The sequence below is a fragment of the Apodemus sylvaticus genome, chromosome 4 (assembly GCF_947179515.1).
Source record: "Apodemus sylvaticus chromosome 4, mApoSyl1.1, whole genome shotgun sequence".
NCBI classification, from domain to species: Eukaryota; Metazoa; Chordata; class Mammalia; order Rodentia; family Muridae; genus Apodemus; species Apodemus sylvaticus.
In genome coordinates, this window is record NC_067475.1 from 122,698,604 (window position 1) to 122,709,738 (window position 11,135).

Sequence of the window (11,135 nt, forward strand, 5' to 3'; positions counted from 1 at the left end):
AAATCTCTTTAATAAGCATAGTCACTAATTCAAGAAATAGTCTTGAAAGTTTTTCAATGTTTCAGGCAATGTAAGAAAAATTTACTTCCAATAACAAAAAACAACAAACAAAACAAAAAAAGGAAACAAACAAAAAACCCAAAGAAACATGAAAGTACTATGGTCCTAATTAGAAGTTACCTAGCTTTGGTATCTCTGGGTCTGTATGTGTGTGTGTGTGTGTGTGTGTGTGTGTGTGTTTGTGTGTGTGTGTGTGTGTGTGTGTGTGTGTATGTATGTGAGAGAGAGACAGAGACAGAGTCAGAGACAGAGAGACAGAGAGACAGAGACAGAGACAGAGACAGAGAGATGAGAAACAGAAAGACAAGAGAAAGAGAAAGTTCTAAAATAGTTTTAATTTTATTAAGTGATTTTTCTGGTTTAATGTGTGAGAAACCATCACTATATAAGCTGGTTCAATATTCATCAACCATCTCTATTATGCATGATCAATTCTATGGATATCTGAAAAAAGAAATCTAAGAAATGAATTTTGAAAATATGGAGAACGCTTTTCATAGAACACAAGAAACAGAAGAGCACATTTACAAGCTTGCTTTACAGCCTTCATCATTAATCTCAAGATTTATAAAGACACTTCAAAGGTCCAACCACCAAGTAGTAACTTAGGACCACTTAAAGATGAACTAGAGTAAAAGATATTCACAGATCAGCAATGTTTTATTTAAATGGTTTATTGGAACATAAATATAAAACAAACCACTAAATTTTTAGGGCAGTGTGGTTTTTCAGTTTTAACAATTACAGTGTCAATATATTTAGAGAAATATAGTAAAATTAAGACATATTTAAAACAATAGCATAAGTGAACTTGGGAGGATGTCTGAGTGGTAAGAGCACTGGCCACTCTTCTGGACGGTCAGGATTTGATCTCTAGCAATCACATGGGAGCTTACAGCTGATTGTAATTCTGATTCCCATAGATTGGATAGCCTCCTCTGCCCTCTGTAGACATGGCAAACACAGGGTGAATAAACATACATGGAGGTAAAACATTTATATACATAAAAATTTATATATATATATATATAGCCATATACTTTTATTTAATCATAATTTTATGTATAGGTTTTATACACTACTAGTATATCTAACTATGCTTAAATTGAGGTTCTTATTAAGATGCCTGGAAGATATTTATACCAATAGTATGTTATATCTTAAGCACATAAATTATTTGGAATTGAATATTCTTTGTGTTTAAAGTGTACTTGTTTTATTACCTATAAAATATACACTACTAGTTAGATATACTAGTAGTATATAAAACCTATACATAAAATTATGATTATATAAAAGTATATGGATATATATATATATATATCAAATTTTTAAAAAAATTATTAGATTTAAAGAAACTATATAACTAATAATTTAGCCATGGATTACACTAAAATAAGGAAACAAACCTTTTATATTGTCCTTTAATAGGTTGAATAAATTGAAACCTCAATATAATAAGCAACTTTTAATTTTTAAATTTTTAAATGTGTAAGTACATTTGAGTATGGCTATCTTATAGAAATCATGAGGCTGAAGATGTAGCATATGAGTAGAGCACTTGTTCAGCACACACATGATCCTGAACTTGATCACAAGTAGTTCCCCCTTCCCTAAGCACAAGATAATACTACATTTGAATCTCAGATCCATCTCATTGGCAGACTTATTCACTTCTCCTTTTCATCTGCTCATTTAATATCACACTAAATCAGTGTTAGTTTATGTAATATAAATTTGGGGCTTAATACCTAAGAGCTACCTCCTCTTCCTAGCTATATATCAAACAACCCTTGTTTTCCTGTCCATCTTAGAGACTAAGGAGATATAAACCATTCTGCACCATTGAAAGTTGAATATCAGACAACAGACCTTTTGATGTTTACAAGAGAACCAAGCCACCCTTGAAATTATACGTATTACTGCAAAACTCAGGAGATTATGGGGAATTAATTTCATCATAACCAATAAAATGTCCATTCATAAGAACTTAGTAACAGTTATGACACAAGAATAAATAAATTAAAATAAAGGCTATTAAGTGCAGAAATTCTGGAAGTAAATAATTCTGAACTTTAATAACGCCTGGCATTCGGGAAATGGTGCTGGAGTGTCACAGCTTTCAGCTCTGCCTCCTCTGCAATTCTCGTACTTCTCATGCCCACTCTGTATAAGATGCCCACCCATCAGTCACTCAACAGCCACCTCTGTTACCAGATGGACCTTCTCACTGTGACTGACTATGCTTGGGTAGCTCTCATGCTGTGTGGTGTCACCAAGGGTGACAGTGGTGATTCAAGGAATTTGATTGTGATTTAAATAAGCTGTGAAGCGCTCTACAGTTGAGAAGGTTGAAGTTATCCATTCAATAAAGAAAATTAAGAAAAAAGCACCTAACAAACTGGCATGCTGAGCTCACTAGAATCTGTTCTAAAACTTGAATTTTCCTGCATGCGAAATGATGAGAAATGAAAGAGGAGCTTGGACTTATTTTGCTACCTTTACTCAAAATGTCATGAGCATTATGCAATGCTACAGTGGCGGGTAAGTGTTTAACATGCTGAGAGACATTCAATCCATGCTCATGTGTACAGAATAAAGAAATGGATCAAATACACATGTATGTCCATAGTTTTATTTTCCAGGGGAGAGTGTGAACACAGCCCCCGATTATCACAAATTATGCAGCCATCTTTCCTGCATCTGGGGAAAACCCTGGGTGAGCACATCCAGAGTGAAATGGATAATCATTGCCTTGGGAGAACCATCTTCTCTGGGGATTGTAGTATCTCCCACACCAGGAAACTATATGTTCAGAGTTTCAGAGAAACATTGTTAGTTGTACAATATAAACCCCGAAAATTGTTGAGAGCACAAAGGTCGCTTACCCTCACAAATAGCACTAGGGAAACCAGAAATGTTACACAAGTGGGTTGTCTCTTTAACGAAAGAGATACATAACCTGTTTTCTACCTAGGAGGCTGAAAATGAGGGCAGCTAATAGAAAATCAACCTCTGTTCTAACTGTAGGATCAAGTAATACCTGTTCGCCTGGGCTCATGCATACAGGACTGTAGTTAGCTTATAATCTATATAACTTCTAGGCTGTATATTAGACAAGACCATATCTTACTCCCCCAGACTCTATGCTTATCTAGGTCTTTATTCCTAGGAATTCCTTGATTATTGTTTCTTTTACAAAAGTACCCATTTCTCTGAGAATGTCACTTGTACTTCACAAACAGAGAAGAATCCAGTTGGCCTCTGTGCTATCTGTAGGTCCAGATCGCACCTGGCTCTCCCAGACTTTTATACATCTCAGCCATCCTACTTAGTACCTAGCTTGAGCACTGTTTCTCAGTCAGTCTATAGAATACATCTTTATGGAAGAGGCCACATGTATTTTGAAAGTAATTTTAAAATAGTCGTGCCTTAAGCTTTATCATGCACACGGGATTAAGGTAATTGTAACCATGGAACATTTTTCCAAAATTATACTGTTCTTAAGTAAACCTAAAATAAATTTTCTTGTGTCAGATTCTTGAAGTTTAAAGTAACATTGGCTATTAAGTTAATTTGGACGTGATTTCATCTTGTGCCACATGGACTATTACTCTGCAGGTGGTGGCATTTTCAAAGACCTTCCATAAAGAATTAGATGGAATGATTGATAGTAAAAAAAACCTAGAAATCTATGTATATACATTTTACCTTTATAGTATATAATATATAATATGAAATATGATGTAAGACATCATAATATATGATGTGGAATATATAAAATATCATATGCATACATATGATATATTGTATACAATACATATATGATGTATGTTATATAGTATAAGACAATAATTAATATGTAATGTATAATATATAATATAATGTACAATATAATATAATGCATAATGTATGCTAATATAAACTTAAATTACACTGAAAGTTATTAATTATAGTTAAATATATATATAATTAATTATAACAAAACCATATAGCGTAAAATTATAGAAGAGTATAATTGTTAGATCAGAAATAATAAAGAAAAATACCTTTTTACTTTAGAATATTTTAATACATTAAAGTATTGTCTCTATTGTTTTCCTTTATTATTGTGACATGTATAGATAAATCTAAATATAACACACTAAGTTCTCTTAGTGTTACTCATTTGTATATTTGCTTAGTGTAACATTTTAAGTTGGATAACCAAATAGACAACTCATCCCTTCAGGACACTGGGTCTCACTCCCCACATTCATAAATTGCCTACAGCTTTTCATCTGGAGTTCTGAGCCCATAAGATTTAATCATTAGTGTTTGCATGCCAGCTGGTGTTGTTGTAGGTCAGGTATTGTCAGCTATGTTGTTGAGATTGCATGGAAACAGGATAACTTAAAGATTAGAGGAAGGAGAACCATTGAAAAATGTAGCTAGATATTAAAATACATAACAGGATATCAAGATGATTAAAGAATATTATATAGAAAAACTGAAGCCAAGATAAATTGATTTTTCTCATTTATTGTTTGACAAAGGGAAACCTTATTGGTTTCAAAATTCTAGCAGTAGCAATGAAGTATTTGGCACTTCCTGGGAGAAAAAGAGTTTAATTTCCCTAAAAGTATAGCATCTGTCAAACTGCTTATGCTTTAGTGGTGGGCCACACATCTAAATGTATCTAGGCAACACAATTGGTATTGATGGGGAAAGAAGGACATCAAATTGGAAGGACAGAAAAAGAGGGTGGACCTGAAAACTGAAGAGGGAAAATAATCAAATCCCAAGATATTTCCAAGGAACTAATGGACTGTTTAAATAATTAAAAAGGGAGTTCGTAGATGTTATCTAATTATTATGAATGATAATTATGGTCATGATACATACGTTTCTCTGTCTTTTAGTGTAATAATTAGAAATATATATGATGATTATAATACAAATTGATTTGGAAGGATTATGAGAAGAATACAAAGAATTCATGAATTAGAGCTCTTATACAATGTCTGATAAACTGTTTTCCTAAATTGGCTGCATGTGTGCCTCCTTCTTGTAAAGTTCCATACTACAACATGTCTATAGAGTTTCTCAAAATCTCAAGCCATGGAAGATGCATCCAGGAAAAGCTCTCTTGATTTTTTCATCAAAGCTGAATATTAAGGGAAAAGTTCTTTTCATAATAACACTTCCATTTGTGTTTCTACTTTATAAATTAAGGACAGACTGATCAGACAGGAGGTCAGAGAAGAAGGATAACAGCTACTTAGGAAAAAGGTTACACAGAGGGTTAAGAATACTACCTAGAAAACATCTTAAATACAAAGAGAAATGGAAGCAAATAGGAAAGCTCTACACAGAGAATAATGATTTCCTGATATAAGAAAACAAACATATTTTCTTTAAGTTTTATAAATTATCTTCTCAGTTTTAATTGATGCAAAGCACATGTAACATAAAATGTTCCATTTTAATCATTTTTGGTTTTGTTTTTGAGATACTAATTTAATTATAACATTTTTTCCTTCTCATTACTCCATCAAAAACTTTCTATATACTTCTCTCCACTGTCCTTTAAATTCATGGCCTCTTTTTTCCTACATTGTTTTTTTTAAAAACATTTATTCCTAAGTGTATCCTGTTGAGTCCATGTAATGAGTGTGTTCAGGGATGATCATTTGACATGGGATAATTGACTGCTGTCCTTGTGACTGAGGAAGACCTCCTTTCCCACTCCCCATTTCCTTAGGTGCCTGTATTTTTCTGTATACAGTTGAGGCCTTATGGATTTTTAAGAAATATTAATCTTAAAAATATATCAATATTTTTAGATGACAAATGAGTCATTTTACCATATGAAATATAAGTGCTATAATTATAGGAATATATTTCAAAAGCTAATTTTCTTCTAAAGTTTTCAATACTAAGGCTGATATTAGTATTAGGAAAAGTGTTATTTTGTGGATTCATCCATCTGTCTTAATGCAACTGGAAACAGGTTGGCATCAACAGTCTTATACGAAACCACTCCAGACGTTTGAGGTCAGGTTCATCTTGAGGTCATTATCTTTATATACACTGCCAATTCTTACTTTTGTTTAAGTCTAACTAATCCCAAAGAATCTGACTTCAATTCTTGTATTGATGCTCTTATTGTCCCATAAATTTTCCTCCTTTTTTGTTTATAATTTTTTGGTTATCAGTGTTGTAAATTTTCTACATGAATCCAAGTTTATTCTAAAAAATACAGTGAAAGCATTTGATTGTCTTTTATATGTGATAAATACAACTATAAATTGAATGGTTATGATATTACTTGAATAATATGATTATCCAATTTTCAGAAATTCTAGCATCAATTACTGGGAGATGACCAAAATACTCTATCATAGTTATCTTCCAAACTTGGTCACTATTTACAATGAATTTTGATGGCTCAATCATTAATTCTGGTCATTCAATCAAATAGGGATAATGAGGTTAATTAGGATTGTTCTGAAAGCCATGCTGTCCTCCACAAAGATGACTGTAGCTTCCCACTAAGACCTAGCCCTGCCCCTGCTCTGGGAAGCATATAAACAAACACCCTTGCTTGTGCTGACTTTTAGGTATTTGCATTTTCAGTTGACTAAAAGATCATAGCAATACTTAACCAAAAAGTAAAATGACAATGAAATAAGTTTGTATTCCTTTGTATTATGTCCTATTTGAAGAATGGTAGAGGTATTAGGATGAATGGACAACGCTATTGAATGGGACAACATATCCCACATATGTCTATTTCAGCCTGAACAGTCAGAACAATGAACCAAAGAGCACTAATTCCATTAACATATATATCTTGAATTGCAGGTATAGGAGAACTCACAAGGTAATGTCTCTCTTCAAGGATTTGTAGGTATTTAACAGAAACTAGAGTAGCTATCAGATATCAGATTCATATATCAGATATCAGATATCAGATATCAGATATCAGAAAACAACTTTGTAGAAGTAAGCTGATATTAAGTAGACATCAGAAAACAACTTTGTGGAATAGCTTCACTTTTTCCACCTTTATGCAGGTTCCTGGGATTAAATTCATGAACCCTGGTCTTGTATGGTAAAGACTTTTGCCTGATGATCCATCTCTTTTGTCACAATAATCTTGTATTCCTATAATTTTATAATGCTTAAAAATGGAAAATGTCTTCAAAATTATAAATAAGTTTATTTTAATTTTAAATGACAAATGATTATGCAAACTGAAGGATATTTAAAAGGTAGTAATTCTACTCTCTGAAAGGAAGCAATCTAATCCCTTTACCACATGAGGCCACAGAGAACATACTGCTACTTAGAGGACCAAAAGATTAGATCATATCACATAGAATGCTGGAAAAATGATATGATTACATAGAGTAAGTCATGTTAAATTATCAACTTTGTAAATACTGTTTTATAACTTCACTGTGGACATATGTCACAATAAGGTACTAAAGTTTTCTTTTTTTAAATTAAATTTGTATTCATTTACAAAGAATGATTTAAACCAGAGGGGAAAAATCATTGCAGATATTAGAAATATGAGAGTTAAGATTCTTTGTAATTTACATTTATATTCCAGCTGTTTCCCCTTCCCAGTACACTCCACAGTTTCTCACCCCATTCCCCTCCCCTTTTGCTCTCAAGTGGATGCTTCTCCACCCCCAACCCAGATATTTCCATTCCCTGGAGATTCAAGTCTCTATAAGATCAGGCACATCTTCTCCCAATGAGGCCAAAACAGGTAGTCTTCTGCTATATTTGTGATTGGGGGCCTGGGAGTACCTCATATATGCTCCCTGGTAGGGGCACAGTCTCTAAGATGTCCCAGGGGTCCAGGTCAGTTGAGAGTGTTGGTCTTCCTATGGGGTAATCCTCTTTCAATCCTTCCCCTCACTCAACCACAGGGGGCCCAATTAGAGTCCAGTGCTTGAATGAAAATATCTGCAACTGTCTCAGTCAGCTGCTGGTAGGGCCTCTCAGAAAGCAACCAACCTAGCCTCCTGTCTGTAAACACATCATAGCATCAGTAATAGTGTCAGAACTTGATACCTCTCCTTGAGATAGATCCCAAGTTGGGTCTGTCACTGGATGTCCTTTTCTTCAGTCATTTCTTCACTTTTCTCCCTTCAGTTCTTTAAGAAGGGAGCAATTCTGGTTCAGAAATTTTGATTGTGGTTTGGTAACCCTGTTTTTCCACTTGGGGCCCTGTATATCTACTGTTGATGGACTATTCAAATTCCCTCTGTCCACTGTTGGGCATTTTGGCTAAGGTCACTCTCATCCAGTATTGAGAGTCTCTTACCTCCCAGATCGCTGGGAATTTCACACAGGAAGGTGTGGAAGGTTCCCATACCTCCAACCACTAGAAACGGCATACTTCCATTCATTCTCCTGAATCTCTGGGCTTCTTTCCTGTCTCCCCCATTCCTGATCCTGTTCCTGTTTTTCCTTCCTCCTTCCCACTCCCATCAATATCCTTCCCTTGTTTTGCCATCCAAGATTATTTTGTTTCCCCTCCCAAGATGGATTGAAGCATCCTTACTTAGGCCACTCTGTCTGTGGGTATCCTGGGTATTCTGCAATTTTTGGTTAATATCCATTCATCAGTGAGTATATACCATGTGTGTCCTTTTGGGTCTGTGTTACCTCATTCAGGTTGATATTTTCTAGTTCCATCCACTTGCCTGCAAAATTCATGATGTCCTCATTTTTAGTAGCTGAATAGTATTTCGTTGTGTCTTACAACAAACCCAGAAGAACAGAATCACACACACATAATACAACCTCCAACAATAAAAAGAACAGTAACTAACAATCATTGGTCTCTATATATCTCAATAGCAATGGACTCAATTCCTAATACAAAGACACAGGCTATCAAACTGGATAAATAAAGAGGATCCAGTACTTTGCAGCATAAAAGAAACACACGTCAGTGACAAAGACAAATACTACCTCAGAGTAAAGGGCTGGAAAAAAGTTTTCCCAGGAAATGATCCCAAGAAACAGCCTGGAGTAGCCATTCTATTATTGAATAAAATCTATATTCAACTAAAATTATCAAAGGAATTGGGGAAGGACAGTTCATAATCATCAAAGGCAAAATCCACCAAAAAGTTTCAATTCTGAGACTTCTATGCCCCAAATTCAAGGGCACCCACATTCGTAAAAAAAAAAAAAAAATCTTCACTAAAGCTTGAAACACACGTTGAACCTCACACATTAATAGTGGTAGAATTCAACACCCCACTTTCATGAATGGACACATCTGGAAACAGAAACCAGAGACAGGGTAAAACTGACAGAAGATATTAACCAACTGGATTTTATAGTTATCTATAGAACACTTTACCCCCCAAAGAAGAATATACTCTCTTCTCCGCACAATATGGAACCTTCTCCAAAATTGGCCATATAATGGGACAAGTCTCAGCAGATACAAGGAGATTGAAATAATCCTGAACATTTGATCAGATCACTATGGACTAACATTATCTAATTAAATTATTTTATAATTCATTAAACTATACTCCTGGCCTCTCATAGATTAATTTCTGCAATGATTAGGCCAAGAGGAGGGACCAAGACTTCAAGAATATTGACAAGCTAATACAGTTATAACTATTTTCAAACTCAGCCTCCTGGAATCCTTGACATATGCTCTAAATCCATTTGGACTGAAATTATATTTATAGAAAAGTATTAACATATGAAAAGCAAACAGTATAAATATTTAAGATATTCAAAGATCTTCTGGAACTCTTTGATGCTTCTATATTGAATGCACATAATATTATTCACTTACTATTATATAAATATATATGTCAAACAGTAAGATATGTGTATGTGTATGTGTGCATTTTCCCATTATTCTTCTAGCATACCAAAAAATTAAAATAAAATTGCCACCACTAGTTAATGGTATAATAAAATAAATGTAATGAGAAGATAATAATGAATTGATAATTGAAAGGAAAATTCCAACTCTTCTCTCTCCTGATAGTTGGTGCTTAAACTGACTACTCTGGAGTCCATTTGCCAGTTCTATGAGCTCAACCTCATATTTTTTTCCTCTCAGCTAAAATATTCATAAACAGATTCTCCCTGAGTGATGGAGTGATAGCTATTATCCATACAGAAATCCTGCCTTTTGCTAACTCTTCCTTCTCCTTGATAGATCGCAAATAACAAATATTCTTATGCAAAAACATAAACTCTCTTGACAAAAACAAATGAATAAAGTAAGTAAATACTTTTTCTTGAGATTTCATAGATGTAGGTGAGTCTTGATCTCATTGGAACCAATTGATTTTTTTCTTTCTTTCTTTCTGAAATCAACTGTATATTCATGGATTGAAGACCCAAGTAGGAGGGTTGCAATGATATGAAATAATTACTGCTAATCTAAGTTGAAAATCTTAATTCTGATAAAAGTAACACTGAATCTCCATGTCTATCACATTTGAAATTCCTCTCCTATGGCAAGCTTAATAAACTTACATTTCAATAAAATAATTTATTATTATGAAACTATTTTAAACAATATAGAGTCACGTCAAGTTGTCTAAATTATATTTTTTGGTATAGAATAGAGTTTATTCAGGGCAGAGGATGGGAGTTAGAGAGGCAGAGAGAGAGAGAGAGAGAAAGAGAGAGAGAGAGAGAGAGAGAGAGAAGAGAAGAGAAGAGAGTAGAGAAGTGGAGGGCTGGCCATCACCATGTGGAGAGAGGGGGGAGGGGAGGAGAGCCCAAGAGGGCCAGAGAGGTAAGAGAGTCCTGATCCTGGAAAGGATTGATCTAGCATGGGAAGGGAATATAAGGACAGAGAAAAAGGAGGGAGGTGATTGGAGAAGGGATGGAGAGAAGAAGGTTTATGGGCCATATGGGGACGGGGGATCCTGGAAAGGGGAAATCATTTGGAATGTAAACAAAGAATATAGAAAATAAAAATATTTTTAAAAAATGTACATGCAGTGCAAGCTTGAAATAGCTTAGTTGATATTTTCTTTACTTTTTTGGTATAAAATGATGTTCATCTGTCAGAAATCAAGCCT

The 11,135-nt window shown here is 34.2% G+C and overlaps 1 non-coding gene across 1 annotated transcript; it reads right to left on the reverse strand.

Annotated features, from left to right (window-relative positions):
- Positions 1 to 2,702: 2,702 nt before the first annotated feature.
- On the reverse strand, positions 2,703 to 2,869 carry LOC127683912 (U1 spliceosomal RNA). Its single transcript, XR_007977693.1, has one exon. It is a non-coding gene; the product is annotated as a U1 spliceosomal RNA (small nuclear RNA).
- Positions 2,870 to 11,135: the final 8,266 nt, after the last annotated feature.